Here is a 17229-nt window from a genome sequence, read left to right on the forward strand (position 1 = left end):
CAGACTGAAAAGGTGGGTAAACAATATTCTGCTGATAAAAGTTGGGTAAACACTAAATCTCTGGTTTAGCTAAATGACTTGGCTGGGATGCACTGAATGCTCATAAACATCCACTCAAATGTCATGATAGACTGCAGGTTTATGCTAGAATCAGTGGTTCTCAATCCTGCTGGTTTTCTACTCTACCTGGTAGCTAAATCCACTCATCCAGTGTAATCAGGAAGCAGGATGAGACCTTGGACACCGGGTGAATGTCATCAACTTCCAGGTAAAACAGAAAACCAATGGGACTCTAGCGTCTGAGAGTGAGGACTAGGATTGGGAATCACTGTGCTAGATGCAAGATCTATATCATGGAGCAGATATGGCTTCTGTCTCAGAGGTGCAGTGACCCCGAAGTCTCAATACCTCTCTGGAAGGGAAAAAAAAAAAAAAAAAGAGCAGAAGCACTAGTTTGCTGGTAGCATTCCTGGAGTATGATGGAAACGATCTGAGCTTTTTGCTACAGTGATGAAATATTCAGTGATGGATGTTCTTCTCTGATACAAAGTATGCACATACAGTATCTTGCTGTGATGCTACAACAGAAATGAGTCTTAAGGAGTTTGTGGTTGAAGCCCTGCCCCAACATGACTAATACTTGCTGTCAGACTTTGGTCAGTACAGTCAGCCTACTGGAGAAAAACACAAGCTATAATTAATATGGGAGTTTGGAAGTATTGAGTTGTTTTTTTTATACTGATGACTCTCTCTTCTTAACTTCTCTCTATCCTCCGGTGGATATTACATTGCATGCCTTTTAGTCGAAATAAGAGTTAATCTGCAGGAATAGCGCAGCTGTGATGTTCAGCAGGACAGCAGAGAGGCCTAGTGGATGGAGGCCGTCCTGTAATGGAAAAGTCCCAGGTTCAATCCCCCATGAAGCTGTGTGTGTCCCATCTATGGAAGAGTCCTTCATCAAGACACTGAACTCCCAGCAGCTCGGGTTTTAGTATCGATCTACTTGATTTAATTTGATGGTTGCCTCTACAGTGAGTTGGTCTTAATTGAAGCTCAGCCCAGACCTAACTGCTTGTGTGAAGTGAACTGCCAATCAAGACGTCTTGGTGGATCAGTGCGGCTCTGTATTGACCGCTGCCTCGCAAAGTTTAGACAGGATGAGCTCAGTTTGTTAACCTGATATCGAGTCTCCTGTCTCATTCAGTGGTATCAGCGGTGTGAGATGGGCAAACACTCTGACTGCTGGGTATCTTCAGTGAGCAGTTTGTTCACATATTGTCCAAAGCACATTGGTGTGTACACTTTTCTTATTTATTGAGGCACTAGGAAAGCTGAGAGGGACACAGAGCTGGGGAGACACATGAGAGAAACTATTTGCAGGTTTCAGTAAAGATGCTTTTCCTCACTTATTTACCATGAAATCTACTGATATCAAGGGTTTTTGTTTTTAGTGGGATGCTATCCCCTGAGTCCTATAGGGCCAGATAGGCAAATTGACCTCAAAAGCTCCCAAGCATGACTTCTTCAGCACATTGATTGCTTCGCTCTGTAATGAGACATGTTGGGAAAAAGAATTACAGTGGTAAATGAAAATGTCTAAATGTCAAAAGTCATGCCTTTCCTATACAGTTTTGTAAAGTATGAGCAAAATAAATAGTGGAAGTTGTCAGGCCATGGATAAACTGAAAATTAAACATGTCTCATTACAGAGTGAGTGTCAATATTATTGCTTTGGTGCTTTTTGGGGTCGATTTTTTTGTGTGTTTTTTTTAGTATCCATTGGCCCATTAGGATTGCATTGGAGAGCTGTGCACCCAGGCAAGCGAGACGCAACTAGCTCTATAGTAACACAATTAACTAAGCAATTAATTAAGATTTTGGTCAGAATCGATTGGTGCAATGGAAAATGATGTGAAAATAGGAGGTCGTAAATGGCGGTAGTTATGCTTTAAATCTCGTCTCGGTGGCGGTCTGGGATGGTGTGGCGGTTTGGACTCCCTCCTGCGGAGCCGCGTGTGTCTCTGCTGGTCTGCGGTTGACTCCCAGCGGGGGCAGCTCTCCTCGTCTCCCCTGCTGCTCTCTCCTCACAGCTCTCCTGCTGCCTCAGAGGAGACGGCCAACTGCCCACTCTCACTGAAACAAATGACCTTTTGGTGAACTCTAGGTTTAGGTCTGACACTCAGACTCAGAGAGAGCTGGACCGCAACCTTACTCTTTTGTTGCCAAAATGAGAGTTTAGAGGTGATCCATGCTGTATACAGGATAAACAGTTTCCTTTCCTTATCTGCCCCTGTTATTTTTGCTTGGCGGGACGTCACTGCTCCAGCACTCGGCCGCGCCAAATCACTGGAGACAGACAGAAGTAACATTCTTAATATGTGCTGGTACACTGTGTGCTTCTCCTTTTCTTCACTTTTATCTATCATTTCTTCATGGCTTCATAAATCCCTCTCCTCTCCTCTCCGGCTCGGAGGTCTCTGAAGCCCCAGGCTATTAGTCTGGAAGGCTTACAGGATTGCTGCCTCTGCACTGATCTCACGTTTCCCAGAGTCACCTGAGGACACGAGCTGCTCCACGGTGAAGCGCCTAATAATCACCTACCGTAGGTGAGGGAGGAGCATTGATCACCAATCTTGGAGGGAGGTAGAATGATAGTTGGGGGTGATCTGGAGCTGCCAGATGTGTGCACACTAGTCCACACACACAGGTCCATTGTGGCTCAATGAGAGCGTGGCCCTAACACTGTCAGGTTTAGGGGTTTGATTCCCACTGGAGCCAAGCTAAAACTGAAAAAATGCCAAGCCAATGCCATTAAAGATCTGTGACTCAAAAATTAAAATAATTCTGCACAGTCATACTTTGTTTTCATTGAACTTTTATTTATTACATCATATGATATGGTGGTTGTATCATGAGATAAGCTTATGATCCCATCCCTACATGCTGTGTCCACCAAACAGCAAGTATCATTCACACGTTCACAAGGCATATAGAGACTATATGGATCTGGTCTGCTGCTTATGTTGGATTAATCAAGGCTATGAAGGTTAAGCCTCGGACTCACATGGTTGTCCTTGTTCATTAAACCCATAGACCACCTGCCTAAGTGTTTTTGTCTGACGTCCTGAGTGAAAATGTGAAATGTACTCTAAATTTCGTATCACCTCATCACGAAAGGCATTTGAATGAGTTCCAAATGTGCCGTTTCATCGCTCAGGGCGTCTGAATGTGCTCCAATAATTGCACGCCTGTTCTTAAATACGGTTGTGTCCTCTAAGAGCTTCTTCATCCCTCCATCCCCCGTGCAAAATCAATCAGACTGGCGACGTTACCACCTAAGCCGCTCCTCTGTAAAAGCCAAGGGCAACCGTGTGTTTCATCTTGGTATTTTTGAAGTGGGCATCAGTTGGATTTCTGCGGAGCGGCGTACAGCAGAGAGCCCACAGGCGCGAGGCTAAGTGCAGTGAGAGTCGGGGTCAGTCTCCGAGACAGAGCAGGGATTGAGTGGGCCCTCGAGTGGCAGCTGGACCCAGTAGGCCGTCATATTTGGGCCTGTTGGAGGCGAAGAGTGCTGAGATGTCGCTTTGAGCCGCGACAAGACACTCGCTCTTTTGTCCCCGCGCTGCCTGGGATGCTCGCACTGCGGGAATTTAGAGTAGGATGAACGGGAGGCAGTTAAATGCTCACATTGTTTTATGTTCCCTGTGTTATGTTCTTGTTGTCCTGCACCCAGCGCCTGATCTGTGCTAATGTTTGGTGGTTTAAAACACTAAAAAAAAACCTGAGTTATGAACCATGTCACTCAAGTTGACGCTGGTGACTTTTACGCCAGGCGCTTTGTTTTCATAAGAAAGCCATTGTCAAGTGAGTTCCCCTGCCATGTTCTGTGAATGCTAAGTCAGAAGGCATTATGTAAGATATCCAACACCCCGCATCTTGCTGATGCAGCGCGTCCTGGAGGACAGACAGGGCGGGATGGGAAAGGGCAGCCGCCTCCCTGCCTCCCATCTGAGGTGCTGTGTGACTCTGCAGGCCGATCAATTTTGCTGCCAGCTGATTTGAGTCACGCCTCACTGCACAGCATCACGCCTGACTGATTGCCTTTCATTTTCTTCCAATATATCGACTTTTTTTTTCTACCGTCTGATTTCTAGGAATACTACTGTTATTATCTTTGCATGAGTATTTGTTTCAATCCACTGCCTTTCTGCAGAATGAGATCGGAACACGACAAAGCGGGAAAACAGCAATTTCTCATTCAGAATGAACAGGAGTGAAATAGTACTGGAAAAAAGCTGAGATGCACAGTAGAGAATTGTTCTCATTGAATATAAGCAGCACAGTTGGGCTGCCGGGAGGGATAAGGCTATGACAGGGACTGCAATCAAAAGTCAAGGCCCATGTGACAAATTGGATATTGCAGTACTGATAAAGTAGAGACAAAACAACAGATTATATTGCCTGGTTTAACCCGGGTCTGTTATGTCAAGGATTTATTCATGTATTCAGTTCCCTATTTGCTGCTACTAAGAAACAGTACCACACCAAAGAAAGCAGTTAATCTTCCTGGGGTGAACAGAGGTTGTGAGAATTGTTGAGAAAGAAAGACGGCAGGGCTTTTGTGTTTTTGAGGGGTTTAATACCATCGGGGCTGTTATATTGCACAATATTCTACACGGATCTACAGCGTTTTGCGTTTTATTAGCATATGCTCCCAAAATTGAATTCATGCTAATTACGAAGTGGAACAAGCACACGTGCCACTTGAGATATCAAGTGGAGCATGAGATTTCTATCTTGTGCTCCTTGGAAGAAAATGTCAGTGTGGAGGCCTGGAGTAGTGCTTTGATTCAGATGAACCTTGGACCAATATGCGTGTCGGTGTAAATGTGAAGCACAGGAGCATAATGTCCTCTTCATGTCCTCTTCAATGTCCTCGCAGTCTAAACAGACGTCTGGGTGATGGAGAGCAGACTAAATGAAATCCAGCTGAAACCAACCCATGATAAGAACAGCTTACCAAACAGATATCATAGGGCAAGGTTTAATTCATCAGCAGAAATTTAATGGCTTAATAAAATGTAATGCCTTGCCTTGGTACTTTGGATGTTTGCTACCAGTTTGAGGAAACAGAGACTGACAAACTGCCAACATTCATTTTCGTTTCATTTTGTCCGAAAGGTTATGGTTTGACCCTGGGTGAAACTTCTTTTGAAGAGTATGTAGAGGGCTTGGCAGTGATTATTCTTATGTTTCTTTTCAATTAAAGTCAAATGCTTCGATAATCACAACTGTAATTCGATTGTTATTCACTACTTTCATTCACAAATACCAATTGGCTTAACTGCTGATAACGTTCACATCATTTATGTTAGTGTTCAGTTCATTTGTTCACCTAAATACACAAATTCTCATTTTCATTTCATTTCTGCTAATAGATGAATTCCATTCTAAACAGCTTCATTATATTAAACTGGGTTTTCTGTGATTGTTGGCTGGAGAGGTGACCTTGTTTCTAAATGTGGCTCAAATTATTGAAATAACTCAGGCATCGCGGGGCCTGTTTACTTTGTTCCATGCTAAGTCTCCAGGACTTTCCGGGTAATACAGAAAAGGAGGTTAATGGGCTGAAAAGGCAGAGAGATGTGTCAAAACTTTGGTGCCAGATGTAGATGAGATTATATTGAAACAGCCAGCGAACAGTTGAGGCTTAGTATCGTCAAAGGAAATGTGACATTTCTGGATCTCTGCGAGCTGGCTGCCTCGTCCCTCTTTGAATCATCCGTTTTGAACTGTTCCAAGGTATTTTTGCAGTCCAGTGAAACATTAAAGGGGAATAATGCAGGATTTTTTGAATGTGCTTGTATGAGAGCCGTCCCTATATCCACTGTGAACTCTTGCTCTGGTCGAGAATAGTTTTGTTTTATATTATTTTGTTCCATTTATATGCAGTGAACATACTGTCTTCCATAGCCTGAAATGAGAGCAGAGCTCGCCTGCCCCCTTTAAGCTTTGATCTCACACCAATACTCAGAGAATTAATTACAAGGATTGGAAAACTTGACTCAGGCAGTTTCCTGGATAATTTTCTCAGGATAAAACTACTATTTTCTGGCTCAGTAGCGATATAAGTACTATATTATCGCTCTCAACTGGGTGTAGTAATTCCCACAAATTTTACATTTACATTTTATACTTGAGGCGTTAAGGTGAAGCTCGTGTTCGTTGTGACTGCAGCAGCTGAACGAGCTTCAGTTCCTTGATCGCCACCATTACAAGCAGCCAATTTAAGGAGTGCAAGGGTCAAAGTCATGAAGCGGCTCCAGGCTACGTCTTGATTTGCTCTTGATTTTTTTTTTTTTTTTTCAATCTTACTCGTATTGATTGTTCTGTGCTGCAGAAACAACATACAATTTCTCGATTTTTGAGTGTAATTCTCCTTTGATGGAATACGATTGTGTTTTTGATCTGTGTCTAAACATTGACTTGCAGGGGAAAACCTAGTAAGACATTAGCCACGGATTGCCATAGCAGCAGTGTTTGTATTAGTTTGAACTTTGGCAAATGTGATGCAGTGGAAAGCATCAGATCTGCTGTTTATTTACCCCAAGTTATTGATTTTTAATGCTTTTCATTCCGGATCGTGTTGATTTTGCAATAGTGCGTTGTCTGATTCAAACCCAGTGAGGCATGACAGCCATATACTCCCTAAATCACACAGGCCTTGCTTGTCTTTTTTTTTTTAAACAGCTGGTAAATCTCAATTCTCAAGTCTCATTTTGTCTCATCTATTATGAACAGGCTGTTTCACTCCTGTAGCAGTGCAGATGTGGTTAATCACAGGAAGGCCCTGTAGGCTAGATTGCGGGATTGCCTATAGCGGCAGGCAGTGTGGGAAGAGGGAGTAGCTATTTCAGTTCTGTCTCACAGAGGCTTTAACAACTTTTTCTCAATTCAGAGCATGGAGCAGAAATGTAGGTCAAGTTCCTTTTAGAAAACTTGCGGCCGGAGGAGGGCTTAAAAGGTTTAACATATTGTAGTAATTAGGAAAGCTGCTGTGCCACGTCTGGCATCTCGCTCCTGGGCAGGGGAGTCACATGACCTCCTCCGTGTTTCCACCAGGCCGCTCCTAGACGTATTGCCTGGACAGATGGACACACACACACAAAATCCTGAGGTTGGCACTGGCAACTAAAACCTTTCATCTCTGCCACTGGATGACTGTAGAAATGAGCATTCATTATCGCTGCCAGTCAGAAATAAGCATCGCTTTACAAGCCAGTAAACATAACCTTTCTGGCCTTCCAGATGCTGAGCAAGCTACAGTAGTGTGGTCCGGCTAATCTGCTGCAATACCAGCGCTGACTGAAGTTGTTTATAGAGCCGGACAATGAAAGTGAAGTGACTCAAAGGATTCGTCATACGGAGGACAAGCCTTACATTCAGCAGACGGAATCGGCCTCAATCAAGTCTGGTAAACTGTGTGCAATTCCCCAAGAGCTTAGTATATACAAATCAAATCATTCTAGCCCAGAAAAGAGGGATGTTTCGTGTCTGACCTGTCTCGACTACAGAGCTTCATTGTCTTTTTAATCCATATTTGTTTTAGCACGCAGCGGATATTAAAAGCTTCGGTTACAGCTCAGAGACTGAACAGGCTCATACTTTGATTTGGGTTACTCTATAATGTAGGACCCTGTAAAAAAAAAAAAAAAAAAAATCCTGCTCCAACAACAGGAGCAGAGGTGCAGCTGTAAAATGGGTCAGAAACACAAAAAGTGGCATGTCCAGAAATAAAAGATTTGAGTCTGGGAGATCACATGTAATCCAGCTGGACGAGGGTCGAATCCCCAGAACTTTCTCTCCGCTCCTCTGTCCTCCCGTCTGTCTGTCTGCTTTTTGTACGGCCTCGACGAAGGATTGCGTAAGGATTCTGTGTAATCCTTTTAAATACAATGTTCACTCGCTACAAAATTAAAAGGGTTACATTTAGTCCATTAGGACCTTCAGCGGTTTACAGCGTTGAAGGCCTAGGCGACTGAAATGTGACCCTTTCATCTACTTTAGTCAATGTTATTAATGGAGAGAGTGCGGTGCCTGTCCATTTTGAGCTCCGCACTGTAGAGACCTGTCAGGGAGACTGGACGAGGCTCGATGGGATGAGATGAGATGAGATGTCCTGCCTGAGGGCTCTTCAGCCAAACAATACATAAATTAGCATACCGGTAGCTGTTGTTACACTGTTGTGACTGCTCAGTTAATTGCAGGGTGCGCTGTAATTACCCAGACAAAAGAGCTAGGCCTGATTTTTTTTTTTGGTTTTGCAATTATAGGCCGTAGCTTTTTTACAAACTCTTGACTGGTATGAAACCGCTGTAACTCGGTGGTTACTCTTTTGTTTTTGTTGTGATGCGTATGGGGGGGATATCTGTATCTGTCGGTCCGTCTGTCAAATGTGATATTTTAGGTGATATTTCAGACACCGCTGGTCAGATTTTTTAACGGCACTTGGAGGGACGATGCATTTTCACACTGTGCTCCGGCGTTTAAGGTCAAACGTTTTGATGATGACATCTCGGCCATCACTGGTCCGGTTTTGACGAAGCGTTTTAGCATTGTGTTCTAATGTTTAAAACATTACACTGATTGGCCTGATGGAAGTGCTATAATTAAAGGTCAAAATGTCAAACTCCTACACCATGAGTCTGATTGACATGTAACTTTTTACACAAATATTGCTATCCATACAAATTGGCCTAATGGGGGAAGATCTCACTCAAATGTGAGATCTCAGACATCACTGGTCCAGCTTTGCCAGAATTTGGAGGCTTGATGCATTTTGCCGCTGTGCACTTGATGCATTTTGTTACTGATTGTCCCAAGGGGTCCCAGCACCACATGTTTCCATCTTGGTGTTGCAGTTATAGCCCATATTTACAAACTCTGCAACAGAATGAGAACAGAATTTTTGAAAGTTCAGATCACATTGTAACTCAGCTGCTTCCCCTACGATTGGACCTTGAGCGTAAAGTGGGTTAAAGAGTTGTTTAAATTAGGATGCTGTGAGATGGCTGCCTCCATGATACAGGCTAGCCATTTGTTTTTTATTTCTCTCAAAGATACAGCCCAGCTGAATGAACCAGTGTGCCAGGAACAAAGTTATGCAAATCCACTATCAGTATTTATATCTGACAGTTGAATATTTGTCTACCAGTTTGCACACAGTGACAAAGCAAGAACCCGTTAAAAATCACCCTTAGAGTGATTACAGTCCTGCTGGGTATGAAGTGGACCTAACGACGATGCTTATTAGCTGATAGCGCAATGATTTATTTGTTTTTTACTGCCTGGTGATTATTAAAGTGGGTGTCCAGCAGGCTGAGTGGAGTGGCATGCTGCAGAGCGCTGCGTTAAGCTCTCATTTGTATTCCTGTTTCTGCGGCGGCCCCTTGGGGCTCGCAGAGGGCACGGACCATTTTGTGTCCTTTAGTGAATTAGCTTCCTCGTACTCTGGCTGTGAAACATAAAGACGACCCGGCCGGGCCGCTGGATGTTTTTCAGATCAACCACAGGCTCGAATGCCGATTCATAACCTGCCTGCTTACCATTTTCCCCTAGACATGAATAATGTTATGATGTGCGCTCACCTTTCTGTTTCCCTCTCATACACGCGCATATGTGCAAATACACACGTGTGACCATGGATACACACACACACACACACACACACACACACGCAAATCACCCTGGAGATGAGATTGGTCTCAGCATCCTCGTTCATTTTAATTGTTTCTAGGTCAGTGTTACCCTGAGCTGATGGAATGGATGGAATTCATTTCCCTCTGTCCTGCATTTTTAATGGATTTGCATTTATTATAGATAAAAAAAAAAAAAAGATTCCTCCCTCTGTTTTAGTGAATGCAGCCTCCGCCAGCGCTACTCCGGTGTTTTCTCTCTCTCCGTCTTTACTCCCCTCTCACTCCCATCGATAGTATAGCCAAGGCTTTCTGGCGCAGAGCAGAAGTGGGAGAGATTTGATTATGGAGCTCGCTCTCTCTCTCTCTCTCTCTCTCTCTCTCTCTCTCTCTCTCTCTCTCTCTCTCTCTCTCTCTCTCTCTGTCTGTAGATGGCTATTCAGTATTCAACAGCTTGTTATTTGTATGCGCCAGTGAGTGTGGAGAACACGTTGCTCTCTCCACTAGGTTTCAGAAATAGCTCAGCTGTGTGTGAAATGAAGGAATGTCTAATCATCAGAGGAAGAGCAGTTGATATTTTTAGGTCATGCAGATAGCCAATCATGACAACAGTGTCCCGGCTTTAGAGGGAAAGGGCCTGTTCCTATAGCTTTAAATTATTGCATTTTTATTCAAAACATAACATGGGAATAATTCAAACTTTTACAAAGATTAAGCTGTAAAAAGCTAATAAGTGCAGTTAGTAGGGTTTTCACATGAGTCTTTTGGATTTTCCCCTATATTTTAATTTTGTTCATGTATACAGATGTGTTGTTTTGACCATGAAATAAAGCTTTCCAATGATATAGTATATGGCCTATTGTACAACTTTTCGGCCCAGATGTCATTGCACCAAACCCTTAATATGGTCAATGTAATTTTCCCATGATCCATTTGAAGAGTGTCTTTCCAAAATGAAAAATCCACCATTTTAAAAACAAGTCTGCTCTGACAAAATGATTGTTGTCATGAAGATGAAGCTCACTATGGATTATTATTGAAGTTATTAGGAATTAAAGTGGGAATTTAGATGATAATACACTGTTGAATTTTTTGAAATATTGAGCAGTGAATATCAGGTAACAGTTGTTTCCCAAAATGGATCTCACATTTTGTAATGAAACCCTTTGTTCTTTAGCCTATATCCCACGTTATCCGTATTGATTTTGTCCCGTCCGCCCGTCCTTATCCCCACTGAAAGCCATATTGTCCGTCTTATTAGCTTTAAAAAGTGTCCGGCTCTCCGTCTCTGCGGCACAAATGGATGAAAACACGTGGCAGAAGCTCTGTGTTTGCTCGAGTGCACCTTCAATAACTCTTATCTTCCACACCGCAGGGCTTTTTATAAGAGGATGAGCCTCTCTTCCGTGCTTTAGTGAGATTTCATTCAGCACCTTTTGTGTCTGCAGGTACCGGGCTGTAAACCACCGGCAGCCTTGGTTCTGGTGCACTCAGTCTGGGTGGTATAAATTCTCTAGTGCACAGAGAGGCAGCGCTATTGATCACTGTTGTTTTTTTCTCACTCCAGGGTGCAGGGAAAGTTAGCCTGCTCAATACTGTTGTTCAAATTAACTAATATAACAGTCTGGTCGATTTCTGCTGGTCATTGGGAGACTGGTCAATGTGGATCGTATAAAGGATCTTTATATTAGTGTGTATATTAAGTGTGTTATATATTAAGTAATGCATTACTTAGCCTATTGCTGTAACGATTATCATAGTCATTATCATCATCATCATCATTAGTTTATTAGTTTATTCGGATCCCCATTAGCTGCCACTAACGTAGCAGCTACTCTTCCTGGGGTCCACACACAACAAAACATAACATATATAACAAGACGCAACAAGTCTCAATAAAAACATATTCAAGAAATAAAAATAAATAAAAACTAAAAATAACAACACATCAAATTGCATTCCATCGTGGTTGATCAGGTCGGTTAATTAACGTTAGGGTTATTGTTAATGTGTTTTTTGCCTTGCTGGGTGCTTCAATGATCATAGTTGGTAACTTGTTCCACATTGTGATGGCCCTACACATTACAGAACTGCACACTGCATCTGTTCTGGGTTTTGGTTTAACTAGATAACAGGGATTTTTCAGGTTTTTTCATGATTGTTTTTTACAATGGTATTAGCATGCTGCTTGGTTTCCTGATCACATCCCTGCCCCTGTGTATCATATCCAATAACATCTGAACGGTTTCAATACAAAATGAAATATCGACCATTTAAAAAAAAATATGGCACCTGCTCTTACAAAATGATTCAACTGATCGTGCGCCATTTAAGAAGCTACCAGCTATGTTTTGAACTTATACAGCAGTTATAGATTTTAGAGGATGAGATTTGCTCCCCCAAAATGGACATACAGCGTTTTGAAATGAATCTATTCATCTCTGTGGCAGCCACAGACCGTAAAACATAAGTGGCAGCGTTGCCTTTTGCATTGTGGGTCACATGTTTTGTTTGTGAGGACACCTCTGTTGCGTGTGAAGCTAATTAAGAGGCCGCAGTACAGTGTGGCTTTGAGCAGATGCCAAAATATGAGCCAAAACAAAAGAGGAGGGCCGGCTTTGTCTCGGAGCGGAGGCAGACCGAAGCCCAGACACACGGCTCCGGCGCCTAATGGCTCCTCCTATTAATAAAAGATAAGCAGTCAATTATTGAGCTGTCAAAATGACGTTGGGGACGGGGAGGGAGGGGGGGGAGGGGGGGTGTTGGGGGGCAGAGGAGAAGCGTGTCACGAATTTCACGGTTGAGTTTAATGGAGGAGGGATGGTCTTGGTCCTCGGGTCACACACACACACACACACACACACACACACCACTATCACCACCTTCTTCACCACCATGACACTCTCTCTTTAACTCTCTTCTTCTTGCACACTCTCTTTGTGTCACACACTCTCTCTCTCTCTATTTCTCTACTGCTCACTCTCTCTCTCTCTATTTCTCTACTACTCACTCTCTCTCTCTATTATTCTCTCTTCCTCTCTCTCTATCTCCTGCACGCCTGTCTTTTTTCTATCTCTCTTTCTCTCTGTGTCTCTGTTTTCTGCCTCCCCCCCCCCCCCCGGTCTCTTCTGCTGTCTTTCTCTCTCTAAAACAAACAGGAAAAACACCCAAACTGGAAGCTATTGGCAGAAATCAATGTTTAAATCCCCCTTTCCCCCATTCTCTCTCTCAAATGTGTTTTTTGAGCACTTTATTCTCTGCCTGTCTTTATCTCTCTCTTGTTTATTGTATTTCCCTTGCTTTGTCACTTACAGATTTTGTTTGTGATGTTCTGTTTTGTTTCCTGGTTGAGTCTTGCTGTCATTTAGTGACTGTTATCCAATTTAGTTCATCTTAGTTGTGTTTTCTTTCTGTTTCTTTTTCAGTGAGATGCTTTTATCTATTAGACCCCCTGTGGTTATTCTTTTCTTGTTTGCACAATTTGTTTTTGTGCTCATTATTATCTCACTGTAAATGTGCAAATGAATTAATTAACCCCCCCCCCCACACACACACACACACACACAGGTTGTGTTCACCCAACCAATTAAAGGAATACTGTGTTAAAAGCTTATGTTTTCTTCCCCTCTTGTAAAGATCATGTTAAATGGTTGTTGTAGAAATAGGAAATGTCTTTATGTCTTTCTAACTTTATTCCCTTTACTTGTCATTTATGCATTTTGTTTTTATGTCTTTTTCCTCCTTGGCAGGTTTTTTTTCTTTCTTTCTTTTGAGTTGAGATGAAAAACCCCATTGGCTCTTTCACCTGTAATTTCTTGATTTGATGTTGTTTCTCTTAATTTGGCATGTTATCATTTAGTATGCACAACTAAATAAATTAAATTCATTTCATTTCATTTCAACGTGCTGAACAATGTTGCCAAAGCATGCTTCTCCTCTGTTTTTCTCTCTTTCTCTCTCTGTTTTGTACTCTATCTCTCATGTACACACACTCACTGACATACAGTCTTTTACTCAATTTTTTTCCCCTTATAGCCAATTAAGAAATACCAAGGTAGAAGCCCAGCCTACGCTTTTTCCCCCTGTGCTTTAAAGATAAATAGTTGAAGTGGTGCCACCTCTCTCTCTCCCTCTCTCTCTCTCTCTCTCTCTCTCTCTCTCTCTCTCTCCCTCTCTCTCTCGCTCTCTCAAACACACTCACAGATTTATCCAGCCAACAAATGAAGGCTCTCCCCGGTATAGGAACCCCCCCCCCCCCTCTCCTCTAATGGTAAAGTGTTGTCGTGGAGACGGAGGGGACGTGTGAAGAGGCTGAAGTGGTTCCATATCTCCTGCAGTTCAAACGGCCTCCAGAGCTTAATGATCTACTGACACAGATTCAGTGAACAAATATGAGCGTGATTTATAGAAAGAGAGAGGGCACCGCTCCTCTCCGGACGGAATTTAGACTTTGCCTCCAGTCGTCTGTTTATTATTCATGAGCGCTAGAGAGACCTCGGGTTTCTGGATAAACCTCAGTGACTTCAAAGGGGAGTGTGTGTGTGTGTGTGCTTTTGTATGTGTGTGTGTGTTCATGTGAACCAACCTAAGAGGGATGGTGTTGTTTTTGTGTGTGTTTGTGTACGCTGGCATATTGCTGCGGTCATGGGAAAACCTCACTACTTAAATTCTGTTTATTTCCATATTTTAACTTCAGTTGAAGGATTACATGCATCTCTATGAGTTGACAAAATTCTATGACCCTTGGTGCGTATGAAACCTTTAATATATTTAGTATAAATTCAAAAATACTTGGCGGTCAATCTGAAAACAAGGCTGTTTTTCTTAGTTCCTGAAAAGTTGACATTTTGGAGGTTTTGAGGTTTCCCCCCGACAGAGACGATATGTGTGTGTTTGTCCGCATATGTTTGTGTGTGTGTCTGTGTTCCTGTACCTGTGTGTATGTGTGTGTGTGTGTTTGTGGATGCTGAGGTGGAATATTCATTCATGGGCTGTTATACTGTTCCTGTCAGAATTGTCTTTTCCCCTGTCGTCAGTCAGATTAAAGTACAGTCTATTTCGGGCTTGGTGTGTCCTGGGTTTCGTGACCAACAACCCCCCCCCCCCAACACACACATACACACACCCTTTGCCTCCCCCCTCACCCTCCCCTCGCCCTCCTCCACCCAGGTTGAGCGTGCAGTGTGCTGTCACATCGCTGCGCCGTCTCCCCAGCCAGCCGGTAAATCCCACAGCTGAATATTGCATGAGCAGCTGAGCGTTGGAGCGCCCCCGGCACACGTCTGAATAATGGGAAAGGACCACAGCAGATTGGTTATAGTCTGTGTGTGTGTGTGTGTGTGTGTGTGTGGTACGGCTGCCTGGTCTGCCAACCACAGTAAAGCTCTGCTTAGACCTTATTCATCTGCTAAAACTTGTGTGTGTGTTACCAACACCCTAGTATCAGGGTGTTTGCAGGACTGTCCTGTACAGCTGAGTAGATCAGGGTGCGAACACTGCCAGGGTGAGGGGGTTCAACTCCCACTGAAGCCCTGCATACTCAACTCTATGCTGACATTATTATGCTCAATATTCTAATATATGCTGAACTGTGCACTAATATGCTAACACTGGCACTGTAATATGCTTTTGCACCAGTGTGCCGTACTGTAAACAAACAGAACCAAAGTGGAAAATCAGAGGAAGCTGAGCAAGAGACGAAACCTAAACCAACCACAGAAAACAATGACAAAACACTGCAGCACAGGGGGCTGGAGCCTATCCCAGCATGCACTGGGCAGAAGGCAGGGAAACACCCTGGCCTGGACAGGTGACAAGAGATATGAAAGCTAATCACTTTATGGTCCAACAAGAAAGTGCTGAACACTTGTTTAGATAATCAATAATATGTCATATTATGCAAACTGTTGCTGCTGTAGCTTGTGTGTTTTGATGCAACATTATTGCAAAAGAAAGACATAATCCCAGGTAAAATATCACGTCTGTTGTTGATGTTGATGCTGGTTGCTATGGTTCTACTGTTGCTATAGTTACACATGCACGTTCTGGGCAGGGTCCCATATGTGCAATGGAAAACCAACGGGTACCGATCCTGTGCCAAACCATATCCAGGCCCAGCATGAGAACAGCACAGTACTTGCGCAGTGGAGAAACCATGCAAGATGTTTCGGACGAAAGCGTCCCCCAAACGGCGGACAGTGTGTGTTCCGCAGCCCGCTGAGATCCTGCTGGGATGCTGTGTGATGGTATGAGCTGGCCCGCTGCAGGGGGGGTTCCTCTCTTAATCCTAATCAGTTTTGACAAGGTTCATTAGCCTTTTATCGCTCCGACAGTAGCTGTTGACCTTGTGTGTTGATGATGTGTGTGTCTCCTCCTCTCTCTCTCTCTCTCTCTCTCTCTCTCTCTCTCTCTCTCTCTCTCTCTCTCTCTCTCTCTCTCTCTCTCTCTCTCTCTCTCTCTCTCTCTCTCTCTCTCTCTCTCTCTGTCCTTTTTCTCTCTCGATTTTCTCAGTCTGAAAAATGAGAGTTGGTGCTGCTCTTACATTATTGCACTCTTGACTTTTTTTTTTACACTTTATTGCACTTGTCAAAGATGAATAAGTGTTACTCTACTACAGGCTGATGTTGGAGCATCGTTCATCCATTGCAGCAACTTGTCAAATGGATTTTCGCTGTGTAATGATATCACACAGTGACACTCTCTGCTCTCTCTCTCTGACACATCTTGGGAAGTCAGCATGGCGGCATCTAGCTTCATAATGCAGTATTTAAACAAACTACATGTTTCACAGTGGAAAGATCCCAGATCTGTTGACAATGGAAATCTGAATTTCTAGCAATCTAATGTATTCCAGCGAACTGGAGCTTTACATAAACACAACATAACACAAAACATGATCAGCTAACCAGATGGAATTTCAACCTGCTTCCTGTAACACAAGAAGCCTGCAGGTCAAATCGGAAAAAATGATGAATTGTTTTTACACAAAGTGGAGTGCACCGATTTCTCTCACCGCGTTGCTTGTGCCATTGGACTCAGTTAACCTGTGTTCCAGTATAAAATCTAATTCCATATAGTACCATATATTTTAGGTATTGTTAACCTAATATATTGAAAATGGCTAAGATTAGCTGTGGAAGAGTGTATAACCAGTCAATAGTAACATTTGACACAATGCTACTGCTTCAATAATCAATAACGGTAGCCTGATTATTGAAGCAGTAGCATTGTCTCAAATGTTCCTCAGGCAGCGTCTGCAGTTTGTCTTGAAGAGGTGTGGCCGTCTTTGTGTGCTTTTTCTCTACCTGCAATTATCTTGGGAGCTCGACACATGCTCAGCTGCAGGTGATCTGAGAATCTGTTTTAAGGAAGTGAACCTGGGATCTGTACTTCACTTCTTCTGCACTGTTCCTCTAACCAGGACAGAGAAACGACCATCAGAGATTAGAGGCCTTGAGTGAATTTAACCGATATATCAGTTTGATAGACATATTGTCATGTTGTCAGTTTCAACACATTTTTGAGGTGTATTTTG

General features: G+C 43.1%; 1 protein-coding gene across 1 annotated transcript in view; it reads left to right on the plus strand.

Moving 5' to 3' along the window:
• The window catches only part of pacs2 (phosphofurin acidic cluster sorting protein 2), a 51855-nt gene that overhangs the window by 512 nt on the left and 34114 nt on the right, over positions 1-17229 (plus strand). The window lies entirely within an intron of this gene.

Source organism: Centroberyx affinis, unplaced genomic scaffold, assembly GCF_046629955.1.
Source record: "Centroberyx affinis isolate AG114_WGS23_722 - 3 ecotype Tasmania unplaced genomic scaffold, CSIRO-AGI_Caff_v1 ptg001198l_1, whole genome shotgun sequence".
NCBI classification, from domain to species: Eukaryota; Metazoa; Chordata; class Actinopteri; order Beryciformes; family Berycidae; genus Centroberyx; species Centroberyx affinis.